Source organism: Melanaphis sacchari, unplaced genomic scaffold, assembly GCF_002803265.2.
Source record: "Melanaphis sacchari strain LSU unplaced genomic scaffold, SCAv2.0 Contig1_pilon_pilon, whole genome shotgun sequence".
NCBI lineage: Eukaryota > Metazoa > Arthropoda > Insecta > Hemiptera > Aphididae > Melanaphis > Melanaphis sacchari.
In genome coordinates, this window is record NW_020270976.1 from 6,750,990 (window position 1) to 6,766,682 (window position 15,693).

Below are 15,693 nucleotides of genomic sequence, written 5' to 3' on the forward strand. Positions count from 1 at the left end.
TACATGTATAATATTTATATATATATATATATAAATAGATAGATATACATGATTTAAACTAACAAACCGTGTTAATTGTTCAATATTATGAGTGTATATACTATAATAAATATTTAATATTCACAAGAACTATCATGTTTTATTAATAAATACATGCAGAAAGATTTTGTTTCATTTGCCGTATCTAGCGTAGTGGCTAGTAGTAATAATAATTATTCATCTGGCGTATCTTCATTAATCGTAGAACATAATTAAAACAGAAAATAATTGCACATTAATTACTAATTTGGGACTAATAATTATTTTATCGATTTCGGTGACCAGTGTGTATGTGTACTGTACGTATTATATAAATTTATATGGATGCATATCAGGGCTTGCAAACATTAAAATAACGTTATATTTGACAAAAAAAAAAGAAAAAGAAAAGCGATTGAAATTTGTAAACGTAATTATATCGGAAAACGATAAACATAAATAATTATATAACACAATAGACATAACGATTAACAAAATGTATGATGTATCATCAAACAAAACATAACGCAAAACGTTAAGTACGGTATGTCATTAAACGAAATATAATTAATTTCCAATTATTTAATAGTTAAAATGTATAAAACATACCATTAAAAATTTTTATTCCGAATAACGATAAACGCAAAAATTGAATGACTACGTCTAAATTTCGAATAACGATAAACTCAAAAAAAATTCGTACAACGTTTAATTGTAAATAACGTGAAACAAATTTATTTTTTTCAAATACAAGCTTTGACACATATACGTTATACGCGATATAAAACCATGTAGGTACCTATACAAATACAACCATTACATATTATATAAGCGTAGTTATAATAATAAAAGTTGGGCTACACTTGAATATAAATACGTGGATTTGGTAGATTTGCACGCTGACATTCATATCTCAATACGTGCAAATGTGCAATTGTATATAGGTACAAACGTCGAAAAAATACATTATATTTCCGGCAGAAGTGGCGGAAATTTTAGGATATAACATCCGATATTCCGACGCCCATTTAACATCATCATGATTCATAATTAATACGACAAAGGCGTAAAATACTCGCAGCAATATCTACGACATACATATATGATGAATATAAACTATACATATATACACACGGACACTTACTCGCTGGGGACTTGAATCGTGCGTACGAGTGTACCTATACAATGTGTGCTGCAGCAATATTAGAGTATATGATGTAGTGCAACATCATTGCAGCCTGCGTCATATTGTATACTACGCACGAGCTCGTAAACAATCGTGCGCGCAGACAGAAATATGGATTATTATCAGTTCGTAAATGTCACATGATTCGACGGTTCCGGTGGTTTACAACATCGCGAGCCCGCGTACGCGACAGTTGGGGACGATTTATAATAATTGAAAACGCCAGACCCCGCGCCAAGTCGTACACCGCCGCCGCCGCCCGCAGTTGTATACATCGTATTATTATTATTATCATATTATAAGTGTTTTATAATGCACTAGCCGTGCACACGGTGTTACGGTGCACACCGTATAGTGTATAATAATATGCTTACGAGCCCGGCCGATTGCACAATTGTTTGTGTAAGGGACACGGGCAATTGACCGCATACGACGTACAAGAGTTATTTATAGGAGGAGGGCTGCTGACCAATGTCCACGCGGCGGCGGCGGCATCGAGGACCCCAAGCCGGCACATCGCACAGTAGGTATAATAACATCGTACAAGAACAAAAACAATATAATGTCATATTATATACACAAGCACTTCAATTTGTTCGCCCCCCCGCCCGCCCTTGCCCGGGACTCGTAACCGCGACATGTGCGGCTGCAGCGCCGGATATACAGCGATGAGCGCGTTTAGGAGTACACACCATAATACAGATAACGCCGTGGCGATCGCGGAAAATCGCTTTTTGTCCAAATAAAACGGAAAACAATCGTCACGAAAACGTATACCGGCAAATACAGCAGCCGCTAAACAACGGTTTAATGCATCCCCAGCGATTACCCGCGGACGCGCGTTTAATGTGCCATATTTTTTTTTTCCGCCACCCCACTGCACGATATCGCCGTGCGCGGCGATGTACACGCACGAGAGAGATGAGTGCATCGTTCTATACCGCGGGCGAGCACATTATTATCGTAGTGCGCAGCATCGCGCCGCCGAAGAACTGCACTAACTGCAGCACTGTGACTTTTGGGACCGAACGATACGGTCAATGCATATACGACAACATAATCGGCGTATTGGATGTCAGATGCGATATTATTATCGTTATTATTATTATTATTATTTTTTTTTTTTTTTTATAGGAAACCATTAAAAATCGAGTAACGCAAATAAACGCATCGCGGCTCATCGAACACGGCGTCACAATCCAATATATTTAATTGCGTTTGTACGTCATACAGAACTTTTGTGGCGGATACATTACAATATTATCATTATTGTAATGCGTTTTTTTGCGCGTAGTATTATTATTATTATTATTATTATTTTATCAATATCGTTGCCGTGTGATGGGCGAGAGATAGCGATGAGTGCTTGCGCTGCTCGTGTTGCAGTTAAACATACAATACACATTATAATATGTTGTACGCTGTGCGGCGGTGCGGCCGGTTTTAAGGGACAGATATTATTAGGTATGTCTATTACAAAATCCACTGAAATACGACATAACAATAATATTTTATTGTTATTATACTATGCGCCAACTGATGCGTTTGTGCTATAAAAACGATAATCGAATTATAAAAGGAATATGGATATTGGATATTTTTGTGTAGATACCATATAAACGTATATACTATTATATACATATAAGTACGAAACGGAATGTTTAGCCAAAATAATCTTATCTGTTCGTATAATTTAATATTATACGACGTCCAGTACCTATATTATTATTAACTTTGAACAGAAATACAACCTTTTATTCAATCAGCTGATCGTTGTGTACACTATACCTATTAGGTATATATCAAGTATTGATCGATCTTTGTAATATGGGAAATAATAATAATAAAGCAAATAATATTATGCAGTGATTTTATGAACAACTACGTATGTTTGACATACAATTTAGAATTTAATTTAATTTTAAAAAAAGAATAAAACATTATACCCATAGGTAGAAAGTGATATCAATGAGTAAAAACTATATAAATGACAAAATATAATTTTGGTAATTTGGAAAAAACCCGTTAAAAAAAGACTTAATTTTAAAAATAAAATTGTATGTGTTTTGAATATTAAATAAGCTAAAAAAATAATTAAATATTGTTGTATCTACATGGGATTTAAACTAAGATTAATTTATGAAAAAAAAAATAAATATAAATAATTTAATTTTTATTATTTATACGACGTTTTATTATTAGATCATACATTTTAATCTTTAAAATGTTTTTTCCTTGACAACCACATTCGCGTACGTCGGAACTATATAATACTTAATTCCATACTTAAAAACATACGTTTTGTTTTATGAATAACTAACCATTTCGTTTGCATCCAAATTTTTATTTTACCGATTGCTCATATATCGACAATTGCACGTTAACGAGCACACATGTCGCCCAATCAATCGATAGTCGATCATCAATCAATCATGACTATTTCCTGTTCCGCATGCTCAACTCAAATGCATCTTCATCACATTACACGTTTTACTAGATAAACTAAACCCTAAGGGATTTTAAATTTTAAATTATCGTTGCTTGTTGTTAGCTTAATATAAATAGTGACGAATAAATCTTATTTAGACTTTAGATTCACATTATCACAGCGAATATTGTTTAAACTTCATTGTTTTAGGATAATAAATTAAATTTTATAACATTTAAGAAATATTTTTTTTTTTTTTTATAAGTATCACCATCTGATTCATACAACGTAAAAAGCACATCTCTAAAATGTCAACCTATACTTGTATATTATAAACACTTACATTAATAGGTACACATAAAATTATAGTTGGCGCTGAATAATGAGCATTTTAAAGTATTATTGTGAACAAATGTTATTCTTAAATTATTTTATAACATGAAAAAAACAATACTTTGCTATACTAACAAAATAATTATAGAAAAATATAAACAAGTTTCTATTGCAATACTTTTAATATGTGTGTATATCATACAATACAGTCAATACAGGAAATTATAAAGGTTTATTTTTTCCGATAAAAAAAAAAAATGTAATTTATTGTAAAAGCATGGCTTTGTTGAACTAAAAAAAAAATAAATGTGTTACGATATAATCGGATACAAAATACGTCATAGAGATAGGAATTGAAAAATGTATACAATGCAGTATATTATATGGCAGTGAATTTTTTTTAATATTTTATTTTAGGGTAAAAATTATATTTGAAATTAAATTACATGATTTCTGCCCTCTTTGAATCGAAAACGATATCACCGAATTCCGCGGTTATGGAGTTTAAAATATAAATGCCTATTTCCTGTTCCGCGAGAAAGACCTTTATGACACTATATAAGTCAATTCGTTCTGGCCGTGTCCATTCATCATTTGAATGTGGAAAACACGGGCCTGCAGAACAATGCATTTGAAATCGGTCAAAATAACATTTCGAGTTATGATTGTCCAATTGTTGTTATTATATTATACTCAATAATAATTATAAAACTTTGAAAAGGGATCTGTTCACGAGTAACGGATAAGGGTCCGGTCGACCGTGTCCACAAAGTGCAGCAAGTGCCAAATGAAAAAAAAAACAATGTCAAGTGAATTAAAATTCAAAAATCCAAATGAAAGCATTACACAACTCCCTTCAATATTTAAACCAAGCGTAACTCTTAAATAAAAAACAACTAATATAGATATACATAATATAAAATATTAGCGCCGTACGATATACTATATTTTTAGTGTGACTAACTTATACATTTTCCTTTTTAATTGTACATGTATTGAACAATGTCAAACAATTAGAATTGTACATAGGCTTATAATATAATATTTAAATTATTATATATTTCTCATCTCTAAATTTACATTTTATAGCTATACCAGCCCTATAATTTGATAAGATTATTTATGGATTAATTAAATTTACTTATATGGCGATACAATCGTATGTATTATAACTATATATTTATTTGTAAGAACTAATCTACTTTTGTATTTTTTTAATTCTTATTTCATATTATAACACCCTATAGAGTCAATAAGTATCTATATATATTTATATATATGTAGATTAGAGAATCACCTTTATAAATTTCGATATTATATACGAGTATACTATTATAACATATTATGATATTATTAAGCTTAATAAGTGTTTTTAAATATTTTAAAATTGGAAAATTTTAAATTAAAATTTTTGTTTTTAAGAGATTTTTACATAGTTATTTCACATACTATATGGCCCATATTCATATTACAGTATAGGTATAACAGGAGTGTCCAACCCGCGGCCCATGTAGATATTGATGCGGCCCTCACTTCAATTTAAAAACTATTAATTAATTGTATATATAATATATTAATATTACGAGAAAAAATGTATCATAAGAATATAAACTACATAATATTAAACAACAAATAAACTTTAATCGTGTTTAATACTTTTATTTTAGCATAATAGCACGGGCACGCCATAATTATACGAGTGATTAGTGGATCAACTCGAGCCGATTTTGATAAAATATTTTATTGTTGGAGATATGTCCACGAAATTGATCTCGTGTCATTTATCAACAAATAAAAATAAAACACTGTATGTATTAACTATTATTAATAAAAACTATGCGGCCCGCAACAACTTCTACCCATATGACGTGGCCCAGACTTCACAAAAGGTTGGACACCCCTGCAGAGGTATAATATAGGTAGTGTATGTATAGATTGATACCGATTACTAAGTTAATATAGGTACCGTTTCTTTTAAATACTCATTGATAACTAAAACACTAGCTGTTAATATATAGTCTCTAGCTGATTTCATTATTAATTATATTATTATTACGTATTGTTATTATTTCAATATGATACTACTGCTATAAAAAGCTTTGATTATTTTTTACTAGAATAATTATTATTTGATGATGTACATATAATCCAAGTCAATTATTTATAAAGAAGATATTAACAAATTTGATTTTATAACAGTTAAGTGGGTATGTAGGTTCGTTAACATTAATTGGTATACAAAATTCACACATTGTGTTTTGTGAATTACACATCACAATCAATTGATTGTACTGTTATAAGAGTATTGGTTCGGGAAGTTCACCATTTGTTTTATCGTAAAAAAATACTCAGCATAACACATGTCATAAACATATACAAACGACATTATTTTTGGGCCATTACGTAAAAATACATATATAGGTTCCATATTATATTGTTATTATTCCAATGATCCAACAATTTTTTACGCGCACTCATAAACTGACGCTTGATTGCAATGACGCGACGAAATGTTGTATAAAAAGTGACTTTTGAAAACAAATATAACTAACGTTGAAGCATAATAAAAAAACGAGTAGGATTATGACTTTGAAGTTTCGTTATAAAAATCCCTACGTATTCCCACGAGGCGACGCGATTTGAAAACTTTGTCGAGTTAAACCTAACGGATTACCTACGTATCCAATTCGTATACAATAAATAATAATATGATGTACACTCTTTTGTTGCACCAAGTATCTAATCGAATTAACAGAAATAATCGAATGAGGAATACATTATGAATTATAATGCATATAATAATATGATTTCATAATCGGAAGAAAGAAAATGGCGATCGAAACCGGGAAAGTATATAGTGACGAAAAAGTATTTCGGGGACGAAGAATGGACGTACGCACACACGATATATATATATATATATATATATATATATATATATTGACGATGTGGCGTACTTAACGTGTACGACGCATTGTTATTGTTGTATTATTATTAAATATATTATATTTGATCGTGGCACGTGTCCTGTGCATCGGTTCCCACGTGCCACGCCGGTGCCCCTTTTATTTTTCTCGGACACGTGCGAAACGGTTTTCTCTCCCGTGAGAACTACACGCCCTTCCACTCCCCCTGCACCGCGATCACTTGTCCCTGAACACATAACCGGAGGGATACCGCGGCCCGCTGCAGAGTGTATACACTTTACGCATTATACCACGCGGTATCAGTTGATTCTTCGAAGTCGGTGCACGATGACCGCGTTACTGGCCATAGTCGGTGCTTGCAACAAATACGTCAAGGTGAGTGGACATTAATTTTAAGTCGTACTAAAAATATTATGATATACTGTAATATATATAAATGATGATGATGATAATAATATTTACTTATACGATGTACAACAAATGTAGTATTAAGTTTTTTTCGTAATTTATCTGTCTGGGTAGCTATTTGTTGACCGCTACATAGATAGGTATATACGTAGTATAATCGTAAATGAACAATGCACGTGTTTTTAAAAATATAGTGGATACTTCGAGCATCTTGTGAAACTATAATAAAACTATACTTTTATAAAAGTAAAAACCATAAAATGCTGATAGTTGTTAGTGAATTCGTTGTTTAAAAAAAAAATCTAGACCTTGGAACTTTGGAGTGTGTTGTATTTTTTATACATCGTTTCGTAGTAGGTACCTACGTATGTGACGTATTTAACCCGAGTGGCAGACTGATATGAGGGTTTTCCATTAGACGTGTCCAATTAAAATTACGATTGTATATGTACAATAAAACCGACTGGGTTGAGAAATAGTTTAGGATTACGAACGTGACTTTAGTGTATTTTGTTGTGTGATTGGAGAAAAACGTATAAAGGCTAGAAAATAATAATAAGATGGTCGTCTAGAGAATTGAAAAAGACGTTTTCAATAAAAGGAAAGCGATTTTACATAGCCTATAGGTTATATATATATAAATATACATGATATCGAGGAGAACAATAATACCCGATAAAAAAAAAAAAAAATGACTACCTATACAGTTTGGTTGGTCGACGTAATATTATGTAATATTGCATGTGGGTTACGGGGTAAAAACTGTAGTGCGTGAGTGACTTTGGAATTTGAGATTATTGAATAAATTTGCGATTCCTGGCGTTAAATTTTAATAATATTGCATTTAAATTGGTTTGTTTGAATAAGTTTTATTTAAAGTTTTCAAATACGGAATATAGACATGCATCATATTTTACCACATAATACTTTTTATTGTGAATTAATTATACATAATATACCCAAATAAATAACTGCAAAAATCATGTATTTTCCAATCAAAATATAATACTAGAATCTCTTTACCATGAAAATAATTTCATTCAATGTAGACCTTACGGAATGTGTGGCATAAGTAATAAATAACAATAAATAAAATAATAATTGCAATATATAAGAAAAATTATTATTACAATTGATTAAAATTTGTATTATTCATATAGGTATTACCATTAGTTATAAGTTATAACTTATAAGTTTTATTACATTACCGAACATTTCACTAACTTTAATTACTTACACAGTGTATTTCTGAATAATAGATAAGTTTACAATTAATAATTTTAAATACATATAAATTTAAAATTATTATTGATAAAAATATACTTTTTTCATATCCATGGGAATAAATAAATTAAAGTAAAGTTTTACTTTGCTGTATTGTAGTTTTTTTTTACAAAAATGTTAAGTAAAAATATTTTTATATTATTTTCAGTTGAGTAATTATTCACCAGCAGTATAAACAATATTTTTAAAATAAAATAATGAATAAAATATATTAACTACTTAGTTATATAAACTACAACCGTAATATCTAATAATAATAAATAATACAAAATTGTAATCATAGATTAAAAATCAAGATATTTTTATTTTCTTTCTTTGAGAAGCTAAAGATTTATATTTTTATACGATATTTAATCTAGGATAAATTTAATAAGTATATTTATATCATGGTTAATCAATAAAACTCTTAGTATTATTTGTACATACGTTCACAATAGTGAATAGACATATATTTTTAGATTCTTAGAAATATTTATAGAATAAATAAAAATTATTACGATGATGTTTTTTTTTTTTTTTTATTCGTTGAGGAATAACAAAAGTGACTTGCAATTTTCAACAAATATTTATATCATGATATAATTTAAAAACTATTCAGACTAATTTTTTACAGCAGGTATTTATATAGGTATTTTAAATTTAGACTTATAATTTTTTTTTCGATTTAAATTAATAAACTGTTTATTTCTACTTTCTAGATCAAAAAACATAAAAATATGATGCAAGTTTATTTATGAGAAATTTTTACGATAATTAAAAATAATGGAAATGCTTAGACACAATTCATTTTTATTGATTTTGTAAATAACATTTTACATAATTAATTATTTTAACAAAAAAATAACGATTTAGTTAGTTTGTTCCAATTTGAAAAGTATTAATCGTTAAGAATTGAATCTTTTTATAATTATGTAAATTATTATTATCTTTATATAATGACATTTGTAAAATATCAAGATTAATTTCAATCTATTTTACCACAAACTATAATTTACTCTACTCTAGAGTTCTTAGATATAGGTTAATAATAAAATCACACTTTTAAATATTATAAAATATTATAAACATTGATAATAAAGTATATGCATAGTTTATGGTAAAAATAATTTAATCCTACTTTAGTATCATATCACCAATACATATATGAAATACTTTTATTTTTTAAATTATTTTAATAAATTATAAAATACCTTTAAAAATATAGGGTGTCTGACGTTGGCTCAGAATAGTTTTTATACATAGTTATTAATACGAATTTTAACTGAGCACAGATAAATTACAATTATTTATTCAATTATAAGAAATACAATTAAGATCAACTATAAAGCGGATCAATTTCCTGAATGTTTTACATCAATTCTGAATAATAAGATTTCAAACTAAATACAATTAACTCGGTAATAAAAAAAAATATATATGATCAAAGTAATAAATTGTTAATGTCAGTGTTATATATTAAAATGTGAAACGATATTAATAAAAAATATCTTATTTATATTTTTAGATTAAATAAACGTTGTCATTTTAAAACTTGATTCAACAACTTTTGAATATTGTATACTGAATAAGTGCTCTAGATTTTTAAATCCAAACCACGAGGAAAAAAATGAATTTTAAACTCTTTTAAGTATAAAAATATATAAAATGTATTTATAAAAATTATAAAGTTATTTTCATACAAAAAACATTTTAAGTATAAAAAATAAAAATAAAATTTTTTTTATAAAGTTATATTTTTAACAAATTACAATTGTTATTTTATTTCTTTTCTCGGAAATAAAATAATGCATTGTACGTATATGTAAATCAAATACTATTTTTAAACTATTCGAAATTGGATTTCTATAACCGAAGAAAATCTTAATGAAATTCTGTGTATATTTTATTTTTATTTAAAAAACCCCGTTCTTGAAACTACGAATACCTTATTCAATATAATTAATAATTTAATCAACTTCACAAATTAATATTATAAAAAAATATTATACAGATACATTATGTATAGCTATTCATTTTTTTTATAAAAATTATTTTTATAACTTGTCATAATTAAAACTATATATAATTAAAACTCATAAAAATATTTTATTAGAATGTTATACATATGTGTTGCATTTTGAAAAGGTAGAAAAAAATCTAAATCTAAAACCATCATTATCATATAATATTTAGTTAAAAGTTCGAATTTCTACATTTTTGAAGTTGTTTGTCAAAATATCAGACACGATACATTATTATGATTATAATTCATTATTTTACAAGATTATAATATAAATGTAATGCATTTTAACTATATGATAGATATTATGTGATAATTACGTAATAAAATTCAAAAACGTACTATCGATAATTGTACATATTAAAAATATGGCTTTTTAAGAATAGTTTTACTAGTTAATATTAAAATTGTTGACATATTATATGAAAAATTAAAAATTAAATACCTCCGTATTTAATTTTCCTAAACACGTACTTGTATACATTACATACGCTTTTGCCATTTATAGAGTTATATAAATTATACTAACCACTTTTTTTAATTTCACGGAAAATTTTTATTTATTTTTAACTTAATTATGAGTTAGATCTATAAGAGTTTAATTCCTTTAGAATAAAATACATTTTTAATTTTAAAATATTAATTACACTTTCTAATTTATATTAAAAAAAAATATTAATAATTACAAATAAATCAATTGTCTAACATTAGATAATCGTATTATCATTATATAATCAATTAAAATTTATAACTATCAAAAGCTTAAAAACTATAGATAGGATGATAGCAGTACATAAATGTATATTATAAATGTTTATATTTTAGTATTTTACTACAATATATGTGTATATATATATTGTACATAGTGTTTTAAACTTATATTATGTTTATGTATTATATACAATCATACAACACAAGAACGTATTATTTACAAATAAATCATAAATGAAATATTGTTGTAAAATAACATCGTAACTCATTTATATACAATGGTATCTGTAATTTAATAGGTAATTTAAAATTTAAATGAAATTCAACGTGTATGAAATTTTAAATTGCAATATAACATTCGTAACTATATATCAATTCATTCAGGTTGAAAATGTAATATAATAAATAAATGTAATTTTCATCCACAACATTCACCCTCAAATATTATTTGTAATTGCTTTTATACATTATTTCTACAAAAAACATTTATCTCTGCAAGATTAAGTTTATAGTAAAAGTTTTTTTAGTAGACTGCCAAAGCATATTAAGTTAAATGCACAATGCCTTTGCGAACATTTAATATTAAATAGAACTGTTGGAGCACAGCTATCATTTTTTAATATTAGTAATATTATATAGGTTTGGTTTAAAATTTCAAGTAGTAAAAAATAAAACACAATGTACAAAAAGAAGCGATAAATTAATAATACAGTTAATTTTTGTATTATTACTTTCTATCTTCGTCGGCATAGGAAATTGGTTCAGCATGATCATATAACTTTGTAATAAATATTTTAATACAAATAGGAAAATAAATTAGAACATAGTGTTAAATTTGATTGGGCGACGGTTATGAATTTGAAAGTGGTACAAATTGATGGAGGATGGTAATAAAAAATATACATAACTATTTAGTATATAAATATTTGACCGAGTGAGTCTTAGTGAGTAAAGCTATTGAAAGAAAAAATAAAGTGTGTAAAAATATGATTAAAATGTAAACGCCAAAAATATTTTTTAAAAGAAGATCCACAATTTAAATATTAGTTGTCATAGCATCAAACTTATTTAAATATTTTTTTTTCGTTTTATCTTTAGAAAGATAATAATATTTTAAAGAAACAGTATGAATTTACACAATTATATTATGTATAAATAGATTATAATTTAAAGGCATTATAATAAACGTTAAAAAACTCTGAATTCAATTGTATTATTTCAAAAATAAATACAATTTACGGCGCACGTAGATACAAAATATTCAATAGTTGCGTATTGGAATAGCGTGTTATTCCAGGCGAAGTTATAGAGTATTTTTATTTTCATTGGTTTGCGCCTTGCAAATAATTGAGTACCGATGGGATATACAACATTTATGTATAATATAGCCAATATAGGTACAATTTGAATATTGAATAATTAAATTTTACCGTTCTAGTTTTGAAATTCATGATTTCAATCGCGGATTTTTGGTTAACTTAACGTTAAGCCACTTGTTATAAAATAAATTGAACGCGAGCGGCGTTCGTCGGTGGTGGAATTATTAGCTTAAGCGTTTACGCGGGAACTGGGTATTTTTTTTATTTATTTTTTTAACTATTTCGTCGTCAACCACATTAACCACCCCGTTTGGCGCCGCATAACCTGACCGCATAAAGACAATAAATTTAATAACTGCCGAAACGCGTGCACTGGGGCAATACATAAAAATCGTGAAACCATTTGCCGGGCACTATAAATCGCTAACGATTTTTCGGCCGTGGACTACGCGCGCGGTGTACGGGTTGAGAACCGATGACTAGCATGTTCCCTATACATACTGCTGCACACGACTTGATCATGACGTAATATTCTAATATCGCCGATTTATGTATTATATTTTGTACGTGCACTCGATCGCGTACATTTGAGTGTAGCACTGCAGTTGTTTAAGCATTGTGTTTTAACGGATTTATTTCGGTTGCAGGCGCTGAAAAAAAAATTTTCCGGCAAACGGGACGACCGGCGACGTCAGTGGCGGCGGCGTCGCGGGAAGGTCTACGCGGCCGCCGGCACGACGCCGGAAGACGGGCTGTCGCTGCGGCGTTACGGTTGTTACGACAACGAGGCCGTCGACAACATGATCAACGAGTTCATCGACAACCAGCAGAAAGCCCGGCTGCCGGATATCCTGCAGCAGACGTAACTGCAGGCACCTCGCCGCGTCACGTCGCGCTATCGTCGTCAACCCCTGCAAAGAATAATATGAACAATAATACGCGCCGGCCGGACGACTTACCCGCAACAGACTGATTTTCGACGGTTTTCCCGACCGGATATCCCTGCAGCTCACCACCACCGCGGTACCGCGACGACGGTCATCACACGCGCCTAACGCCGGAGGAGATCGCACGCGACGCACACACACCACGACCGAACGAGCGCGCGCCGGCCAAACGTTGAGCGTTCCGACCGGAGACGGCGTTACTACTGGCGGCGGCGGCGGCGGTACGCTGGTATAGTGCGGCGCGACTGCTGTGGCGGTCGCGGCGGCTCCGTCGGTCGATAATCGAATAAGTTTATAGCGTGTCCGTGGGCGACCGACTGCCGCCGCCGCCGCCGCTGCCCGGCATGCGCCGTGAAGACCGGCAGACGAGCGCGCTTTTCCGCGGTGTGACGCCGCGAACGTTACCTGATACGCGGCGGCAAGCGCGACGTGCCCGTCGGTGACGCGTGAAAAGTTTTCGATTTCCCCTCACGCGCCGACTTCGTCTGTTGATTTTAACAGGATCAGTGCGGATGAACGGCCGACGGGAAATAATTAACCGCAGCGCCGAGAAAACCGCGTGAACGGCACACTTGGTAACCGTAGTCGATCGCGCGCGCGGCCGATCCGTACCGGCTGCTGCAGTGTTCCGCCGCGTCTGTAAACGATGACAACAAACATAACATTATTGCCTACCTGTCCTCAGTAATCGTCATGATGTCGTTTGTGTGTACACTTCCTGCCTATAATACAGTAGAAGTATATATTTTGATATTATTATCGCGTACAAAATAAATTGTTTAAAAACCTATAAAAAAAAAACTATAGTTAAACGCGTTGTACGCTATTATGATATTATTGTGTATACAAAAATTATAATGTTTTTTTGTTTTGTTTTAATTTAGAATTTATATTAAGTTACGTATTAAAGAATATTATGTTTGTATTACTTTGTAAATACTCGAAATACCTATATACAAGTACCATAATACATAAAAACATAAAAAAAAAAAAATGTTTCAAATATTAAAGATAATATATAGAATGTATTTTTATGGTCTTCGTCTTACAATTAAATTACCTAAAATCTTCAGGACTTACTTAATTCATTTAACTATACGTTCTAGGTAGAAGATTTATTTGTTTGATAATTAGACACCTCGAGAGGCATTAGATAACTATGTTAACAAGAATATAAAAATTAAGTAAAAACAAATAAAAGTGACATTAAGCCATGGTTAGTTAAACCGGTGTAACATTTTATAATGATTGGTTGTGTTCTTATGAGGTAAGATGAGTAGGAATTGAAAATAAAGACTGGTTTTTCGTGAAATGGGGTGAAATATATAGAAGGAAATAGAAAATAATAAAATCGGGGACTTTGAGAGTACCGTTAAGAAGTAAGATGATCAATGCAAAGTCATCAATATCGCGTATTAAAGTATAGTCATATAAAAAAGAGTTGCAAACGAAAGAAAGCAATTTTAGACTTACTCAGTTTGCAGTTGATCACAAAATAGATATGAATACCAAATAACAACTCTATACAATTGAATGTACCAAGTAGAAAAAAAATGTGGAATAAGATGGTAAAGGATAGCTGTGTTATGCCGGAATATCTTGAAGGCTCTTGTAAAGATACTAAATATCTTTCTGGTACAGTGATTCAATGATACATTTGTAATTAGTCTTCAATAATTGACTAATAAGGTTTAAAATCAGGTTGACACACACTAGAACTATAAAACATGTAAAAAATCTTAATAACTTATTAATAATTAATAAATAAAGATTCTCAAAGTGAAAGCTATGCCCCCCCATATTTATCGAAATCTAAACAACATTGTTATTATAATATATTATAATTTGCTAGTCTTATCTTGATTTTAAGGAGTATTTGATAGGCAATTTATACGTCATAATATGTAAGGTCACGTACAATTGTTATGTTAGTAACATAGTAAACAACCATTAATATTAAGTGAGAGGCTCCAGAACGCTACTAGTACCGCCCGTTTAATGCACGTTATGTTATTACAATAAATAAAATAAGATATTTTGTTCTTACAAGAAACTAATTTACACTTAAAAGCCGAACATAAGTATACTTAGAATGATTGGTTTTTAATTCTGTTCTAAATAAAACACTGAAGT

At 29.8% G+C, this 15,693-nt stretch overlaps 1 protein-coding gene across 1 annotated transcript in view; it reads right to left on the bottom strand.

The window, feature by feature from the left end:
• Nucleotides 1-14,372, bottom strand: part of LOC112593343 (gamma-2-syntrophin) — a 43,302-nt gene extending 28,930 nt beyond the window's left edge. Inside the window, exon 1 of the mRNA XM_025337731.1 lies at nt 13,573-14,372. The gene's annotated coding sequence lies outside the window, so the exon portion shown is untranslated. The remainder of the gene's footprint in view (nt 1-13,572) is intronic.
• Between the last annotated feature and the right edge of the window lie 1,321 nt (nt 14,373-15,693).